The sequence below is a fragment of the Rhinopithecus bieti genome, unplaced genomic scaffold (assembly GCF_001698545.2).
Source record: "Rhinopithecus bieti isolate Rb0 unplaced genomic scaffold, ASM169854v2 scaffold_39870, whole genome shotgun sequence".
NCBI lineage: Eukaryota > Metazoa > Chordata > Mammalia > Primates > Cercopithecidae > Rhinopithecus > Rhinopithecus bieti.
In genome coordinates this window covers 1347691-1366933 of record NW_016817144.1, presented here as the reverse complement: position 1 = coordinate 1366933, position 19243 = coordinate 1347691, and the positions used below count along the sequence as shown (strand labels likewise).

Genomic DNA, 19243 nt, shown 5'->3' with positions numbered 1-19243 from the left:
TACATTGTATTGTCTGCCTGCAGCTCTTTAACTGTCTCATAATTCTCCTGGCCTTGGAGTTTAATCAGTTTAGCCTCTTCTCTGGAGCACTGGGCACCTTCTGTGATATTGTGGTCTATGAAACAAATGTGGTCCACTCCTTTCTTTTGAGCCTCCCCCCACTTCCAATCCTTCCTCCAGAAATAACCAGCTCCTGGTGGATTCGCTGCCCCTTGGCGAATGCCTGCTACATCCCAGACCAGGGCTGAGCGCCTTGTGTATTTTGTTTAATCCTAAGTCAATTGTAATTCCTACATGGTGAAACTGAGGCACAGAGATTTGTTAATTTTCCCCACCTCCCCAGTTCAAGGCAGACTTGGCTTTGAACACAGGACTGAGCAACTTTTCCCTGCGGTGACTGTTACCCTGGGAGGAAGGGCCTGCAGACATCAGCTCCGATGTTACCCAGACAACATGTTACTCCACATGTGCCAGTGAGCTGCTCTCACAGGCCCGTTACTGGCTTTCAGAGCCCGGATAATGCTCTGTTAGATTTTTACTCCTGGTATTTGGCATCATGCATTAATTAGCCCTTTATTTAGGGATTTGCTCAAATCCTATAAAAGTGGGTCAGAGATTCTGTGCTTTATTTCACCTCTTTCTTTGTAACATTGCCCAGGCGATGGCAGGATGGAGGTGGGTATCACGAGAGATTACTAACATTTCTTCATTTCTTGCTATGCACCATGCACTTAATGCCTGTCATCACATTTAATTCTTACAATAGCCCTTTAAGGTCAGTGGTATTATTCATGCTTTATACACTGTAAAGGAGACTTGGAGAGGAGAAGGGACCTGCCCAAGGCTCACAGATGGCACGTGGCGGGGCGGAATGCTGGCCTGCCAGCCTCAGAGCACAGACTGGCGCCCTGATGCCATCCACGGCCAGTTGTCACCTCAGTGTATCACTTATTGCCCTGTCTCCAAATCATATCTGTAGAGATCCACTAGACTTTGAGACTTCCTGGTTCTGGAAAATCTTTTAATCCAGCTAATAAAGCTCTTACAGACACAAAAGTTACTCCTAACTCACACTTTATTCCTGTACCACACAAGCAGTTATTTTGTTCTGATGCACAATTAACATTTTGCATAGCTTCTCTGCTGACCCCAGAGGAGGCCTGAGACGAGCAGGGTCCTATAGGTGGGTGCTGAGCTGGGACTCCTGCCCAGCTTTTCCCCAGCACCTGCTACCCCCTGCCACCCTCAGAGGGAGAGACCAGGGACAAGGGCTGCTGCTTCCTTCCTCCCAGGAAGCATGGCTAGGGGTGCCTCAGGACACTTACAATCATGGCGGAAGGTGAAGGGGAAGCAGGCACATCTTCCATAGCCAGAGCAAGAGCAAGAGAGAGAGCAGGGGGGTGCTACACAATTTCAAACAACCAGATCTCATGAGAGCTCTGCCACGAGAATAGCACTAGGCGGATGATGCTAAACCATTCATGAGAAACTGCTCCCATGAGCCAGTCACCTCCCACCAGGCCCCACCTCCAGCACTGGGGATTACATTTCAACATGAAATGTGGGTGGGGACACAGATCCAAACTGTATTATAAACTCTGGCTACAGTACTGCTATTTTAAGAACTTGGGGTGCCATCTGTATAATAGGGTATAATCATAGCATCTTCCTCAAAGCCCAACTTTGAGGGCTCAGTGAGTCTGGCCGTAATCACTTAGCCTGCCTTGGAGGGAGCATCCAGAAAGCCTTGTCCATTATTTGGCAGTTGTTTCAATTATCTATTGATGTGTAATTGCCCCAGAACATAATGGCTTAAAACAATAATCACGTTGTGCTGGACGCGGTGGCTCACACCTGTAATCCCAGCACTTTGGGAGGCCGGGGGTGGGAGGATCACTTGAGGCCAGAAGTCTGAGACCAGCCTGACCAACATGGTGAAATCCCATCTCTATTAAAAATAGAAAAAATTAGCTGAGTGTGGTGGCAGGCACCTGTAGTCCCAGCTACTCAAGAGGTCGAGGCAGGAGAGTCACTTGAACCTGGGAGGTGGGGGCTGTGGTGAGCTGAGATCACGCTGGTGCTCTCCAGCCTGGGCAACAGCAAGACTCTGTCACCAAATCAATAAAATTAATGCTGTGATTCTTGGAGCCGGGGCCTCCATCAGGACCTGGCAGGTGGACTCCTTGCTGCTGCAGGGACATTCCTATCGTGGCTCTGCTGGGGCTGGAGGGCCCAAGGTACCTTCCAGCTATTGGCCAAGGCCACGTGGTTTCTCCTCTACCTGGTCCTTCTTTCCATGCAGCCATTTGTCAGTGAGCTTCTTGACATGGTGCTGGTTACTAAAAGGGCAAAAACAGAAGCCACAGGCTGCTGAAGTCTACACCTGGAACTGAACTGTGTTACTTCCAGCACATTCTGCAGGTCAAAGGCAGTGAAGACCAGGCAAGAGGGCCCCTGCCCTGTGTTTTAGAGCAGAGATGAGCAAACTTTCTCTGCCAGGGACTAGATAGAAAATAGGCTTTTCCTAAATCTAAATTTTAGATTTTTGCCAAAAGGCAAAATTGAGCAACCGTTCTTGCCAAAATCATTTTACATTTCAAAATGTAAAAAGCATGCTTAGCTCACAGGCTGTGCAAAGACGATTTGGCCTGCAGGCTACAGTTTGTTAAGCCCTGCCTTGGTGGGCTCTCCTGTCTCTGCCAGTTCCTAGCCTGGGCTCTCCTTATAGGGTTAGAGTCCGCAGGCCAATGCCCACTCAGAGCCTGCTGTCCGACCCCTTTTAGACAACAACCTGGGTTCTCAGAGCTTGCAATTCCCTTCCAGGGCCTGTTCCCAAGATCCATCCTTCCTGTGACCACCACCCTGCTGGCATATGCACTCCTGTGGCCAGTGGAGGAGTCAGTGGGCGGCTGTTTGCAGGGGGCTGTGGGACGCAGTTAGACTTGCAGGTTGGGGTGCTATGATGGAGAGGGCCTGGGAAGAGCAGTCGGGTGGGCCATGTCAGTAGTACATTCTTAGGCCTCCACATACTGGAGTGGAATCTCGGGGGTCCATGAATTCTTAAGTCAAACTTGGCCTTCCAGGTTGCTGGGACATGTAAAGGACTGAATTGCATCCCCCTGCCCCCACCCCACAAATCCGTGTGCTGAAGCCCTAACCTCCAGTGTGACTGTTCTGTAGAGATAACGCATTGAAGAAGATAATTAGGGGAGAATGAACTCATCAAGGTGGGGCTCTGATCTGATCGGAGTAGTGTTCTTATGGGGAGAGGAAGAGGCCACAGGAGTGTGCATACGGAATAAAAGCCACGTCAGGACACAGCGAGAAGGAGGCAGCCTGCATGGCACCAAGAGAGGCCTCACCAGAAGCCCACCTGCCGGCACCTTCATCCTGGACTTCCAGCCTCCAGACCCAAGAGAAATTTCTGTTGTTTAAGCCACCCAGTCTGTGGTGTTTTATAAGGGCAGCTCAAGCCAACCAATACAGGAAGATGCTTGTGTCGAGGGGTAGGAGAGAGCGTACTGTATTTAACAGTCTGTTAGCTTGATTTGTAACACTCATATTTAGATAAAGGCTATGTGAGTCTTAGTTATTCTTGTCCTGGCTCCCACACCCCACATGTTAGAGATGGCCTCATCCTAGGTCAATAGGGAGTTGTGGGTTAGGGCCAAGTAGATTATGTTGTAAAGCGAGATGTATTTTATATATTCCTATCTTTTTTCATATGTATATTCATATATGTATGTGCATGTATTCATACAATCAACATCATTATCACTCTTATCAAACAGAACAGGAAGGAGGAATAAAGGCTCCAGAGAGCAGGGGCCCCATCGCAGATGTCTTTCTCCCATTCACAGCTCCTCCTTACACAAGAGTGGGCACCATGCGCGACAGGAAAGCAAGAGCTATGATGAATCCTGGCCCCATCTGCCACCTCCCCACTGCGTGTGACTCTGGTCACTGCACTTGAGCTTGCTGTGCCTCAGCTTCTCCAGTGGTAAAGGAGGATATGACCTAGCACAGTGCTAGATTAAAGACTGTGCTCGTGGGCGGCTCTGATTCACATTCGATTTATAGTCAATATTACATTCTTAGTGCATCTCACCATTAAGGAGGTTCCTGAAAACCTCGGGGGAAAAGAGAGGATCTAAAGAGGTGTTTGATTTCTTTGATGTGACGAGAAATTGCAGAAGTTGGCTGGGCATGGCACTGGAGAGGTCGGGTGGGCCAAGTTGATTAGATGATGTGGGGTAGGCCATGTCAATATTACATTCTTAGGCCTCCACATACTGGAGTGGAATCTCAGGGTTCCATGAATTCTTAAGTCAAACTTGGCCTTCCAGGTCCTTGGGAAATGTTAAGGACGGAATTGCACTTGTCAGATCAGGGCCCCACCTTGATGAGTTCATTCTGCCCCAGTTACCTCCTTCAAGGCCTAACCTCTACAGAACAGCCACACTGGGGGGTTAGGGCTTCAGCACATGGATTGGGCGGCGGGGGATGCAATTCCAAGGTCGGGTGACCCAACTCAATTAGATGACGTTTTTCTAGAGCCAGTCGCTCCACAGTCACCTTCCCAATTTCTGCCAGGATCAGTTAGCCTTACAGAAGAGCTAAAAAGAGATTCATCCCAAACGAGAACGTCCTTGGAAGCATTCCATGAAGACTTGAAACGGTGCTGCCTCCTCACACCTGACCCAGTATTGTCAGTGCCTCCTCTGAAGATCACAGAAAGTCACACCCCACACCCCCCAGTGCACATTCCAGACTTGGAGAAGCGCCGCATGGGTGACGGTGTGGGGAGCGCCTTTCTGCCAGATCAAAAGCCCAGCACTGTATTCAGAGTTTTATTTATGGCTCCTTCAGAAGGTTAGTCCAGTCACGCCTCCTTAATAACCGCCCCATCACACATGATTCAGATGTCCTGGGGCCCCTTCACGCTCCTGGCTTCCTGACCCAAAGCCCAGGAGACCGCCGAACCCCACTGCCTGACACTATTTGCCGGCGAGACACCACTGGTGAAGTGTTCGCCTTTTCTTATGGCTTATTTTATTGAAGATTGTTCCTGTAGTCAAACACCTTTACAGTTCTTTGTGTTTGCTGAGCACCCGCGGCTGTCTCGCCCAGCCTTGAATTGTTTCCAGGTACCTTGCAAGCCAGTGTTGTACAATTCTTTCTGCACAGAAAAAGGACAGACTTCTGGTTTCCAGTCCAGCATGTTAGGAGCTTAGAAGTCATCATTCCACCCTAACAAGTGAAAAGCTGGACTGGAAAATCAGCAATTCTTCCTAGAGCCATTGGTGCCTCCCACGTGGCAGACCTGGGTTCGTTTCGTGGCCAGTGCATCAGCATTGGTGGTTCAGTGGTAGAATTTTCACCTCCCTAGAGCTATTGGAAAAATGAGGTCACAGGGCAAACCACTATCCCCAAAATTAGACAGACAGGCAGATACGAAAATTACAACTTACCAGAACAGAAACCTCCCTGGATACCTGTGCTGGGATGCAATAACCTGATCTGTAATTGGCAAATTGCTGGAGGCTAAGTGTGGATAAATCTGAGAATCAGTCACGGGGGCTCCATGCTTTTTTGAGTTTTCCTTCAGGAAGTTCTGCCAGGTCCTCACAGTGAATGCTGGAGAAAAATCGCCTCATGCTTCTGGCAGGGAGAAGAGAAAAGTAATAACCATTGTGAAATATGCCAGAGCATCCCGTTCTTCTTAACAAGGGCTTCCCTCAGGAGACACTAATGTGAGCTTAAGCTCCTGGGGTTTTATCAGAACCTAACCTACCTAGAAGAAGGGACATACCCGATTCCAATCCCCTCCACCCATCCTCTCCCACCTAAGAGGAGGAGAGGGGAGACCAAGAAGCACTTGTGAAGGTCACAATCCACAGGCACGGGCTCCCCACAAGACAGAGACCTCATCGTCGAACCGTAGCACACTTCCCCTCTCCACACCTCACGACCACATCACTAAAGGCTCATGTACTACAGTTCCTTTCACCCAGTGTGCCATGTCCAGCCCTCAAGAAAACAATTACAGCACACTAAAGGGCAAAAAAAAAAAGCAGTTTGAAGAGATGAAGCAAGCATCAGACACAGACTCAGATGTGGCAAGGATGTTGGAATAATAACCAGGAGTTTTGTTTTTGTGTGTGTGTGTGTGTGTGGTTTTTTTTGGGGGGAGATGGAGTCTCGCTCTGTCACCCAGGCTGGAGTCCAGTAGCATGATCTCGGCTCACTGCAGTCTCCGCCTCCTGGGTTCAAGCGAGTCTCCTGCCTCAGCCTCCCAAGTAGCTGGGATTACAGGCATGAGCCACCGTGCCTGGCCATAACCAGGAATTTTTTAAAACTATGATTAATTTGCTAAGGGCTTTAGTGGAAAAAAGTAGACAGCATGCAAGAACAGATGAGCAGTGTAAGCAGAGAGAAATTCTAAGAAAGAAAAGATGCTAGAGATCAGAAATACTGGAGCAGAAATGAAGAATGCCTTTGATGGGCTCATTTGTAGACTGGACACAGCTGAGTCTGGGGTCCCTGAGCCTGAGAATATGACAATAAAAACTTCCAAAATGGCAAACAAAGACAAAAAAAAAATGGAACAGACTATCCAAGAACTGTAGGACAACTACAAAAGATATGTGCCCTGGGAACACCAGAAGGAGATGTAAGAGAGAAAGAAACAAGGAATGTTTGAAGCAGTCAGGACAGAGAATGTCTCCTGAATTAATGTCAGACACCAAATCACAGAGCCAGGAAGCTCAGATGACACAAAATAGGACAAATGCTCAAACAAAACAAAAAACTAGACATATCGTATTCAAACTACAAAAATCAAAGAATTTTAAGGGAAGCCCAGAGTGGGGAAAATAACACGTTATCTAAAGAAGGGCAAAGACAGTAGAGTGAAATATTTTAAGTTTTTGGAGAAAAAAAAAAAAACCTAGAATTGTGTATCCTGCAAAATTGTCCTTCAAAAGTGAAGGAGAAATAAAGACTTTCTCAGACAAAAACAAAGGAAATGTGTTGCCGGTAGACCAGCCTGGCAAGAAATGTTAAAAGACGTTTTTTTGTTTTGTTTTTGAGACGGAGTCTCGCTCAGTCGCCCAGGTTGGAGTGCAGTGGCACCATCTCGGCTCACTGCAAGCTCCGCCTCCCGGGTTCACGCCATTCTCCTGTCTCAGCCGCCCAAGTAGCTGGACTACAGGTGCCCACCACCACGCCTGGCTAATTTTTTTGTATTTTTAGTAGCGAGAGACGGGGTTTCACCATGTTAGCCAGGATAGTCTCAATCTCCTGACCTCATGATCCACCCGCCTTGGCCTCCCAAAGTGCTGGGATTACAGGCATGAGCCACTGTGCCCAGCCAAAAGAAGTTCTTTAGAGAGAAGGAAACTGACATAAGTCAGAAACTTGGATCTCCATGGAGAAAGGAAGGGCAGGCTTTGCAGATGCTGCTGCCACCCATAGCCCCCTGCACCAGCTGTGGTCAGTCCCACCGTGTTCTTCAACAGGAGGCCACGTCTCTTTCAAGCTGTTTGCAGACTACATTCCAAAGACAGCAGAAAACCTTTGTGCCCTGAGCACTGGAGAGAAATGATTTGGTTATAAGGGCTCTTTGCTTTCACAGAATCATGCCAGGGTTTGTGTGTCAGAGTGGTTACTTCACACACCATCACATTTCCAAGAAAATTTATTGGTGTCAAGAAAGAAATTTGATCTACGGGAAGAAATTTGATGGTGAGCGCTTCATCCTGAAGCTTACAGGTCCTGGCATCTTGTCCATGGCAAATGTTAGACCCAGTACAAATGGTTCCCAGTTTCTCATCTGCACTGCCAAGGCTGAGTGGTTGAATGGCAGAGTGGCATGCATGTGGTCTTGGCAAAATGAAGAGAGTATCGTGGCAACCACGGAGCACTTTGGGTCCAAGAATGCCAAGACCAGCAAGAAACTCATCATTGCTGACGGTGGACACTCTAATAAATCTGACTCATGTTCTATCTTAACCACCAGACATTCCTTCCGTAGCTCAGGAGAGCACCCCTCCACTCCATTCGCTCGCAGTAACCTCTCATCTTTGTGCTCTTGCTGCAGTTTTTTGGGTTCCATGTTTTCCTTATTCCCTTCCATGCCTAGTTGGATTGCAGAGTTAAGTTTATGATTATGAAATAAAAACTAACAAGGAAGAGCATCAGAGAAGGAATAAGTGAAAGTAAAATACTTTTATTTTTAGTATTCTTGATCTAACATGAGTTTTTTCAAAATAGTATCAACATATTCTAGTGTGCGTGCATATCCTATGTATAAGTGAAATGAACAAGAGCAGTGATAGAAGGACAAGAGGGAAAAATTAGGATTATTTTGTTATTATAAAGCTACTTTCACTGTGCATGAAGCGTTACAGTGTTACCTGAAAGTAGACTTGGTTTAGTTGTAAATATATATTGCATATTCTCGGGCAACCACTAAGAAAAGGAAAAAAGGAAGTAACTGATATGATATGCTAAGAAAAGAAACAATGGAATCATATAAAATGCTCAGCTAAACCCACAAGAGGCAGAAAAAGAGTGGGAGACAAAAAAAAAAAAATGGACAAGGGCCACAAATAGAAAACAATAACAAATATGGCAGCGATTAATCCAGTTATATCACAAATCGCTTTCAAAGTCATTGGTCTAAATGCAGCAATTAAAAGATTGCCAGACTAGATCAAAAAACAAGACTTTATACAAGAAATCCACTTTAAGTATAAAGACACATGTAGTTTAAAAGTAAGTGGGGGCCGGGCGCGGTGGCTCAAGCCTGTAATCCCAGCACTTTGGGAGGCCGAGACGGGCGGATCACGAGGTCAGGAGATCGAGACCATCCTGGCTAACACGGTGAAACCCCGTCTCTACTAAAAAATACAAAAAACTAGCCGGGCGAGGTGGCGGGCGCCTGTAGTCCCAGCTACTCGGGAGGCTGAGGCAGGAGAATGGCGTGAACCCGGGAGGCGGAGCTTGCAGTGAGCTGAGATCGGCCACTGCACTCCAGCCTGGGCGACAGAGCGAGACTCCATCTCAAAAAAAAAAAAAAAGTAAGTGGGTATAAAAGATATATCATGCTAATACTAATCAAAGAAATTAGGAATCACTATATTAACTGCAGATAGAGCAGACCTCAGAGCAAGGAAAGTTATGGAAAGGCATTACATAATGATAAAGGGGTCAAGTCTCCAAGAAAACATAGCAGTTGTTAATGTGTGCACGTAACAGCAGAGCATTGAAATACATGTGGTCAAACATGATAGAACTGCAGGTAGAAATAGATGAATCCACTACTTTATTTGGAGACTTCAGTGTCCCTCTATCAGAAATAAGACATAGCCTGCAAGGAGAGAATCAGCAGGGACAGAGTTGAACTCAGCAATACTGTCCTGTAGACTCTACTTCATCCAACAACAGCAGAATGAACATACATTCTTCACAAGCTCACATAGAACATGCACCAATATAGACCACATTCTGTGCCATAAAACACACCTTAACAAACTGAAAATAATAGAAACCATGCAGTGTCTTCTCTCAGACCACAATAGACCTAAACTAAAAATCAGTAACAGAAAGATAGCTAGAAAATTCCAAAATACTTGAAGATTAAAGAACCCTTCTAAATAACATGGGTCAAAGAAGAAATCTAAAAAGAAATTTTAAAATATTGTTAAATAAATGAAAACATAGATATGACTTATCAAATGTTGTATGGTGCAATTAAAGCAGGGCTTAGGAAATTTATAGTATTGAATGCATGTGTTAGAAAAGAAGAAAGACCTAGGCCGGGCGCAGTGGCTCAAGCCTGTAATCCCAGCACTTTGGGAGGCCGAGACGGGTGGATCACGAGGTCAGGAGATCGAGACCATCCTGACTAACACGGTGAAACTCCATATCTACTAAAATACAAAAAAAATTAGCCGGGCGAGGTGGCGGACGCCTGTAGTCCCAGCTACTCGGGAGGCTGAGGCAGGAGAATGGCGGGAACCCGGGAGGCGGAGCTTGCAGTGAGCCGAGATGGCGCCGCTGCACTCCAGTCTGGGCGACAGAGTGAGACTCCATCTCAAAAAAGAAAAGAAGAAAGATCTAAAATCAATCACCTAAGTTTCCATCTTAGGAAACTAGAGAAAGAAGAGCAAATTAAATCCACAGTCAGCAAAAGAAAAGAAGAACTAGAGCAGAAACCAATGAAATAGAAAATAAAAAACAGGGAAAATCAACAAACCCAAAAGGAAGTTATTTGAAAACATCAATAAAATCAATAAACCTCAAATTAAGAAAAAGAGCACAAGTTACTAATAACCTGAAATGAAAGAGAGGGCATCACTACAGATCCCGTGGATGTTAAAGGATGATAAACACCAGCATAGAAAACTACAGACTTAATACCTCTCATGAACGTAGATGCAAAAATCCTCAACAAAATATTAGCAAGTTGAATCCAACATGTATAGTAGGAACTAACTGCTGTTTGAGGCTGGGGTACACAATTGCAAACACTGCTTTGTTTTGATCCTCTTCTGGCCTTTTGTGGGAGGGGTACTTAGGCTGTTCTGTTGTTGGCTTCCCATTCTTACAGGGAGGTAAGAAAAGGTGACTACTATAAATAGATTTTAAAGCACTTTCATTGGTGTAATCACCTGTAGATAATTTTCTGTTTTCTCCAGTTCTACACAGAGCCACAATTTTTGTCTAAATAGAAAATACATAGGCTGGGCACAGTGGCTCACACCTGTAATCCCAGCACTTTGGAGGCCGAGGTGGGTGGATCACGGGGTCAGGAGATTGAGACTATCCTGGCCAACATGGTGAAATTCAGTCTCTACTAAAAATACAAAACTAGTTGGATGTGGTGGCGTGTGCCTGTAGTCCCAGCTACTCAGGAGGCTGAGGCAGGAGAATCACTTGAACTCAGGAGGCGGAAGTTGCAGTGAGCCAACATCACACCACTGCACTCCAGGCTGGGCGACAGAGTGAGACTCCGTCTCAAAAAAAAAAAAAAAAAAAAAAAAGAAATACATAGTTTGGACTCGACTCTTTGTTTTTAATCTTGTGGTAATTTTCTTTATTTTTCTTTTTATTTATTTGGTGGTGGTGGTTGTTGAGATGGAGTCTCACTCTGTTGTCCAGGCTGAAGTGCAGTGGCACGATCTTGGCTCACTGCAACCTCCACCCCACAGGTTCAAGCAATTCTCATGCCTCAGCCTCCCAAGCAGCTGGGATTACAGGCACTTGCCACCACACCCGGCTAATTTTTGTATTTTTGTAGAGACGAGGTTGGCCAGGCTGGTCTTGAGCACCTGACCTCAAGTAATCTGCCCACCTCGGCCTCCCAAAGTGCTGGGATTACAAATGTTAGCCACTGTGCCTGGCCAGTTTTCTTTATTTTTATATTAATGCGCTTTGTCCAAGGATTTCAAATATTGCAATAATTTCCCATGTGATATAGTAAGATCCTTGATCTTAGATATCACATCTTAGTGTATTTGTCTGCTTTCCCAGTTAGTTTGGTAATCTGTGATACCTAGCAGAGTGTCCAACCCATAGAAATGTACATCAGTCATACTCAGTGGGAATGAGCAAAGGAGAGGACTAAGGAGGGTGTTCTAATACCAGGAGAAAACAGAGAAGCCTGAAGTTTTGCTGCTCCAGTAAAAATCAATTTAATCGCCTGAGGGGAGATTTTTAAAAATCTGTTCGATTCACTTCTGTACCTGATTTACTTCTGATTTACTATGTCTGGTACACAGTAAATTAATATTTGCTGAAAGAATGAATGGAAGGTTTATTGTTGCTTCAGAATTTCCAGGTGCCAACAGTCATTTTAGAGTGTTTAACATGTATTTTTAGTGTTACCTGTCATATCAAAATGTTTCCTCTGTCCCCCTCTGAACCAAGTTTAGTTTATTTCCTTGACTAACTTTCACCCACCTGTTTATTTCCTTGAATAACTTTCACCCACCTGTTTATTTCTAATAGGCCAGTTCTTATTTCTAGTGTTAGGCATTATGAAGTTTATGTGTATTCAACTCACCTGCAGTAAGCACATTTTTAATACACATAATGCCGTTTAATCCCCACCACCTACTTGTCAGGTGGGTGCTGAAATCCCAAGATCACAGCTGAGGAAATGGAAGCTCAGAGAGGCTAACCAACTTAGCCAAAGTCACACAGCTCCTGCCCTCCAGCAGTTGGGTTCAGAGCTCTCTCACCCCATTCTGCTTCCTGCTTGTATTCTGAGCTTGGCTATGCCGTCGGAAAGGAGTTTGATTAGGAAGTATCTTGATTGAGAGTTAGGGGTGTTTCACTTCTCCCCTGCTGCGGGGCTTTCTGTTTATGACACTCTGGTCTCTGTTCTGATGCTTTAGAAAGAGGACACAGTCAGGAGACCTGAGGCCTGTCTCTTCCTGGCCTTGCTGCTAACCAGCTCCATGACCTCAGCAAGCCACTATGCCACTTTGAGCCTCAGGATCCTCTTCAGAGCCCTGAAAACACCTTATTTTATTTATTTATTTATTTATTTATTTATTTATTTATTTATTTATTTATTTTAGACGGAGTCTCACTCTGTTACCTAAGCCAGAGTGCAGTGTGTCATGTCTCACTGCAACCTCCACCTCCTGGGTTCAAGCGATTCTCCTGCCTGTAGCTGGAATCACAGGCATGTGCTACCACGTCCTGCTGATTTTTGTATTTTCAGTAGAGACAGATTTTCACCATGTTGGCCAGGCTGGTCTCGAACTCCTGACCTCAAGTGATCCTATCGCCTTGGCCTCCCAAAGTGCTGGGATTACAGGCATGAGCCACTGCGCCCAGCTTGAAAACACTTTTCTAAATCACCCCTCCAGACTCAGCAATCCAGCAATTCTAAAAGCCCTTTTGATTTTACACTTTAGAGGTACATGGTGTCTGTGGAGTGGTCTTGGATTAGATCCACTAGTTCTCCAGCACAGCCTTGTGTCTGCCCCATGCCTGAGGTTCTGGTGCTGGCTACAGAGGTTGATGGCCCAGCCCCAATCTGGGAGAAGTCTGGGTTGAGTAGGGGCAGACAGTCTCAGTAGACATGACAAAGGCTCCAGGAGTTGTGGGCCCCGCAGGAGCAAGTAGAGGAGATAGTTACCAAACTGAAGATCCAAGCTGTCAGATCAGAACACCCAGAAAACCTTCAGGCCTGTCTCCTTTCCAAATGGTGCTGTTTGGACGTGTCAGACCGTGCTTCGACCATGTTACATGTAAAGAGTGCCTCTGGTGTCCTGTGTTCTATCCTTGGGAATGGATGATGTTTTTCAAAACAACTATAATTTTTTCATCAGAATGTTTTTGTTTTTTGAAAAAAAGGAAAGGATATTCTTTGTTTCCCTGAGACAGTAAAAGGACTTGAGCGTGTTTTATGCATAAAGGCCACCATTATTTTGTAGTGACAGCTTGGGAAGAGGCTTTTGTGGCCAGGCCTTTTATTTAAGATTGGGCTCCAGGGGTTGGTGTGTACGTACAGCACAAAAATGAAGAGTAGGGTCCCAGTTCAAGTGCAGCCAAGAATGGGAGAGTGAATCTCCATACACATACTTTATAGGTCCATGGCGTCCTTCAAGAAAAAGCCTTCAGAGCCAAGAGCTCCCGAGTGAAGGAGGCATCTTGGCTGTTTGGATCCTGTTAAGCATTTGGGCCACTTTTCAGCAGGAGTCGTGTAAACGGGGCAAGTACCCACCATAGCTGTCTAGGGAACCGCACTGGATCAAGGCCTTTAGTATAGAAAAAGGGTCAGAAGTATGGATGCCAAAGCCAATGACTAGGGTTCTAATCCAAGCGTTGCTGCTTGCGAGCTGTGTAACGTTGGGCAAGCTACTCTGCCTCTCTCTACCTTATTTCCTCATCTTTGCAATGGGCCTTATGAGGATTAGGTGAGCGTCAGCGCTAAAGAGCCTGGCTCTCAGCACATGCCTACAGTGGTGCTGTTGGTTACAGCTACGGTTAGTATTGCCAGTAGCTTCTAAAACCTTCCTGTACCGTCCTCAAGCTCTCCCAGGCTGGAGCTTTCAGAGGTTAGAAAGCTTCTGGAGTCCCACCCTCTCTGGGAGGCATCTGAGTGTGAAGCTCTGGTAGAGAGTGGAAGGCTGGGTGGCCTTGGAGCGACATCCTTCCAGCTGCTGCAGGCCCTTGGCCTGGTACAAGACAAGAAGCTACCCCCTGGTCCCTTTCATGCCTTGGTCCTGTGCCCGGGCTGGAAGAAAGCTCATTCATATCTCATTTTTACAAGACAGGCAGCCATTTGTAACATCCTGACATTCCCCCAAGCAGTTGGCTCTTGGAAGTATAATAATAATGATCTTAATGACAAATAGCAGTTAAAATTGAATGACAGTGGCCCTGTTGGAGGTCTGTCTTTGAAGCCACAGCTCAACCTCCTATGTGCAGCTGTAGCACTTCTTGCCAACTCTGCCTCTCCTTTTGTGAGTTTCTCCATTATGGGAAACCAGATTGCCATCTCAGCCCCTTGCCTGGGGCTTCAGGATATCAGGCAGCCCCAGGCTTGGCTGCAAGCCCGCAGTGGCCCACAAGCGCTAGAGACACCTGCTCCTATTCCCATAGGGGACAGACAAGAGAGTCTCCTCATCCATTCCATGGTCTCTGAGCCTGGTCCTCAGCCCAAAGCTGGCTCCCTAGACCAATGGGAGCCAGAGAACCAGAATGGGCCATAGGAGCCAGTGGAATTCAGAGGGTCTCAGCCAGCACTGTCCAACAGAAGTAAAATACAAGCCGAAACTGCGTTTAGCAGCCAAGTTTTTAACAAGTTGGAAAGAAAACAGATGAAGTTAATTTATTAATGAATAAAAACATTTAATGAAGGCTAGGCACAGTGGCTCACACCTGTAATCCCAACACTTTGGGGGGCCGAGGGAGGCAGATCATCTGAGATCAGGAGTTCAAGACCATCCTGGCCAACATGGTGAAACCCCATCTCTACAAAAATATAAAAATTAGCCAGGCATTATGATGAGTGCCTGTAATCCCAGCTACTCGGGAAACTGAGGCGGGAGAATCACTCGAACCTGGGAGGCAGAGGTTGCAGTGAGCCGAGATCGTTGTCACTGCACTCCAGCCTGGGCGAACAGAGCAAGACTCTGTCTTTTAAAAAAAAAAAAAAAAAAAGTAATGAGCTATTTTGCATTTTTTATACTAAGTCTTCAAAATATGATGTGGATTTTACAGCTGCAGCGCATCTCCATTTGGACTAGCCACATTTCATCTGCTCTGAAGCCACAAGTGGCCAGTGGCTACTGTATTGGATAGTGGCTGTATACAGCTGAATAGGGACGGTATAGCCAACATCCTAAGTCATGTGTTTCTGAATGTTTATCTTCCAGTGGGGCTCTCTAACAGTTTTCCCTTTTACAGTGAGGCTTTGGTTAACTGGGGTATTTATTAACTGCAGCTGCTCATTGAGGGAAAGATATGCTTTATTCCAAAGATGAATTTGCAATGGTAAGGTTGGGCCCTGTACCTGTAGCTTCGATCTTCAGGACCTCCCGTGTTATCTGGTACACACGCCACAGGCGACACATTTCTCTGGGAAGAAATGCTCTGGCTAGATTCTAAATCCCATCCTACTGTTACAATTGAAGGCACTGCAGTGTTCAGAATGACTTTTAATCTTGGCCCAGTGGCTGAGCAGGCGGGCTCTATGCGGCTGATGAGGATGAGTGCTGTCGCAAGAAAAACGAGCCTCGGCACTTGGCATTCTGCTTTTGGTAAGCCTTGGAAGAAGGAGAGCATGTTATCAGAAGGAGTCATGGGAATTTAATGCCACGGAAATAGATAATGAAGAGCCAGCTGGGAGCCAACTTGTTGTAGAACTTAAGGCAAAACCGATCAGGTGGCCATGGCCTTTAGGATGCATGAATCCTGACCGGAAACAGGGGTCCCACACGCTTGCCTATTGATGGCTCTCCAAATTCGGACATCAGTTTCCATCACCCAAGCAGAGAGATGTGGTTGGCAACACTGCTCAGGTATTTGTAGAATATAGGACAGGAAACAAAGTATAACCTCCTTTGTTCAGCCCTCACTCACCCTTTACCTGATACACACAGCAACACTGGTGCTTCAGCCCTGCCTCTGTTAAAAACAAACTTACTTTGGGAGGCCAAGGCGGGTGGATCACCTGAGGTCAGGAGTTCGAGACCAGCCTGGGCAACATGGCAAAAGCCTGTCTCTACTAAAAATACAAAAATTAGCTGGGTTTGGTGGTGGGCGCCTGTAATTCCAGCTATTCAGGAGGCTGAGGCAGGAGAATTGCTGGAACCCGGGAGGTTCAAGTGCAGAGGTTGTAGTGAGCCGAGATTGCACCACTGTATTCCAGCCTGGGCAACAAGAGCGAAACTCCATCTAAAGAAAAAAAAAAAACACCAAGTAACATAACATACACAGATGGTGGGGACTGGCTTTAACAAAGTTAAACATAGTTTAACATAGTTACAAGAGCAAATTTTATTCAAGTGCTTTTGAAATATAGTTACTTAAAATAATTGATGATTTCCACTAAATCTCTTTAATCCTCAGGGCCCTTTGATTAATATTTCATTAATCCCAGTATCAATGTATTTGAAAATACATTGAAAAGATAAAATTGTATCTTTAAAAGAAATGTGTCAGTATTCAGTTCCACATATTAATTGCTTGGCTTTGAGCAAGTCTCTAAACTTCCAGAACTTGTTTTCTCCCTATAAAATGAGAATACAGTAAGACCTCACTTAACATTATGGATAGGTTCTTGGAAACTGTGACTTCAAGTGAAATGATGTATAACAAAACTAGGTTTTTCTCCCTTATCAGCATTATAAGGAAATGACGTTATTTGAGGACCTGCTATATGTTGTTTTACTTAAAATCAGTTTCCAAGAACTTACTGCTGGTATGGAGTGAAGACGGACTGTAATAACAACTCTGCTTCATCAGATTATACAAGATGTGTGGGTACAGCCTGCAGCAGGTGCCCAGAAAGTGGACTTTCACTCACCCAAAGAGAATTTCTATTGCCCTTCTACTTGGCCAGGACAGGATTTGTAGAAAAGCTGAGATTGTGTGATTCGCTTACATGAAGGAAGTTTTTAGAATGGACAACTCTTTTTTTTTTTGAGACGGAGTCTGGCTCTGTCGCCCAGGCTGGAGTGCAGTGGCCGGATCTCAGCTCACTGCAAGCTCCGCCTCCTGGGTTTACGCCATTCTCCTGCCTCAGCCTCCCGAGTAGCTGGGACTACAAGCGCCCGCCACCTCGCCCGGCTAGTTTTTTGTATTTTTTAGTAGAGACGGGGTTTCACCGTGTTAGCCAGGATGGTCTCGATCTCCTGACTTAGTGATCCGCCCGTCTCGGCCTCCCAAAGTGCTGGGATTACAGGCTTGAGCCACCGCGCCCGGCCAGAATGGACAACTCTTGCTGCCACAGCAATCCCTGAAATCTCAGTGGCTTAACACAACCAGTATTTCCTTACTGCTCGCACACAGTCTGATGCAAATCAGGCAACCCTCCTCCATCTTGCAGCTGAGCCATCTGGAACACGTGTTCCCTAGAATCACAGTGGCAGGAGGCAAGTGGTCTTTTCGTTGCCTCAACCCAAAGGGCAACAGCACTTCCTCTCACTGTCCATTGGCCAGAACTAGTCACGTGGCTCCAAAGCAGAGGAAACTGAAATGTAGGGGAGCACATGGGCTGTTTGGGGAATACTATCTGATGCTGAGGGTTTGCTCCTTTGATTCTAATTTATTCTCTGATAATGGCAATGTGATAGCCTATTAAGACTCTTCCCACTGACTTGTTTTGTTTTGTTTTTGAGATGGAGTCTCACTCTGTTGCCCAGTCTGGAGTACAGTGGTACGATCTCAGCTCGCTGTAAACTCTGCCTCCCATTCTCCTGCCTCAGCCTCCTGAGTAGCTGGGATTACAGTCGTGTGCCACTGGACACAGCTAATTTTTGTATTTTTAGTAGAGACAGAGTTTCACCATGTTGGCCACGCTGGTCCCAAACTCCTGACCTCAAGTGATCCACCCGCCTCGACCTCCCAAAGTGCTGGGATTATGAGCGTGAACCACTATGCCCAGCCATTTCTTTTTCTTTTTCTTTTTCTTTGGTAGAGATTAGGGTCTTGTTATGTTGCCCAAGCTGGTCTCCAATTCCTGGCCTCAAGTCATCCTCTTGCCTCAGCCTCCCGAGGTGCTGGGATTACAGGCATGAGCCACTGCACCTGTCTCCTATTCATTTTTAAGTTTGCTTTCTGGGGTAGGTTTATCTTTACCATTAACCTAGGTTTTACACAACTGGAATTGAAGTGAAATTATCCCCCCACTGCAATTAGTCCATTTTCACACTGCTATAAAGAACTACCTGAGACTGAGTAATTTCTGAAGAAAAGAAGCTTAACAAGATGCATGTCTAGGAGGTCTCAGGAAACTTACAATCATGGCAGAGGGCAGAGGGTAAGCAAGCATGTCTTACCATGGCAGAGCAGGGGAGAGAGAGAACAAGGGGGGAAGCACCATACACTTTTAAACCATCAGATCTTGTGAGAATTCACTATCATGAAGAACAGCAAGGGGAAATCCACCCCCATGATCCAATCACCTCCCTCCAGGCCTTTCCCCAACATGTGGGGATTGCAATTCAAGATGAGATTTGGGTGGGGACACCATATGGTTTATGGACAGAAACCATATCGGGAGGTAAGCTGTGGCTTTCCGGAGTTAGCCGAGCAGTTTTAATGGATTTTTTTTCCATTGCTTAAGGGTGTAGGTTAAGTATACTAAGCGTGTACTAAGTGGAGAGTGGATAAGCAGACTTGATACTGCCACTATTCTCAAGGAAATGTTTTTGTTAGTTTGAAATGAGAATCCAGTGTATACATCAGCTCTTGATCTTTTAGACTGAGGGACTGTGGAAGGGACAACTCATTTCAGTTAAAATAGGCATTTCCAGGCCGGGCATGGTGGCTGATACCTGTAATCCAACACGCCTATGCACCAAAGCAAAATCCTGTCTCTCTAAAAGAAACTGTTAAGAAATTAGCTGGGTGTGGTGGCGCATGCCTGTGGTCCCAGCTATTTAGGAGTCTGGGTGGGAGGATTGCTTGAGCCCAAGAGTTGAGGCTGCATTGAGCTATGATCATGCCACTGCCTTCCAGCCTGGGCAACAGAGCAAGCCACTGTCTCAAAAAA

General features: G+C 46.0%; 1 protein-coding gene and 1 long non-coding RNA gene across 2 annotated transcripts in view; one reads left to right on the top strand and one right to left on the bottom strand.

Annotated features, from left to right (window-relative positions):
- PRKCA (protein kinase C alpha) overlaps positions 1–19243 on the top strand; it is a 239853-nt gene that overhangs the window by 185141 nt on the left and 35469 nt on the right. The window lies entirely within an intron of this gene.
- The window catches only part of LOC108517748 (uncharacterized), a 22340-nt gene continuing 8191 nt past the window's right edge, over positions 5095–19243 (bottom strand). Inside the window, exons 2-3 of the long non-coding RNA XR_001882199.1 lie at positions 5472–5661; positions 5095–5179 (exon numbers count right to left, since the gene is read on the bottom strand). This is a non-coding gene — a long non-coding RNA (uncharacterized LOC108517748). The remainder of the gene's footprint in view (positions 5180–5471; positions 5662–19243) is intronic.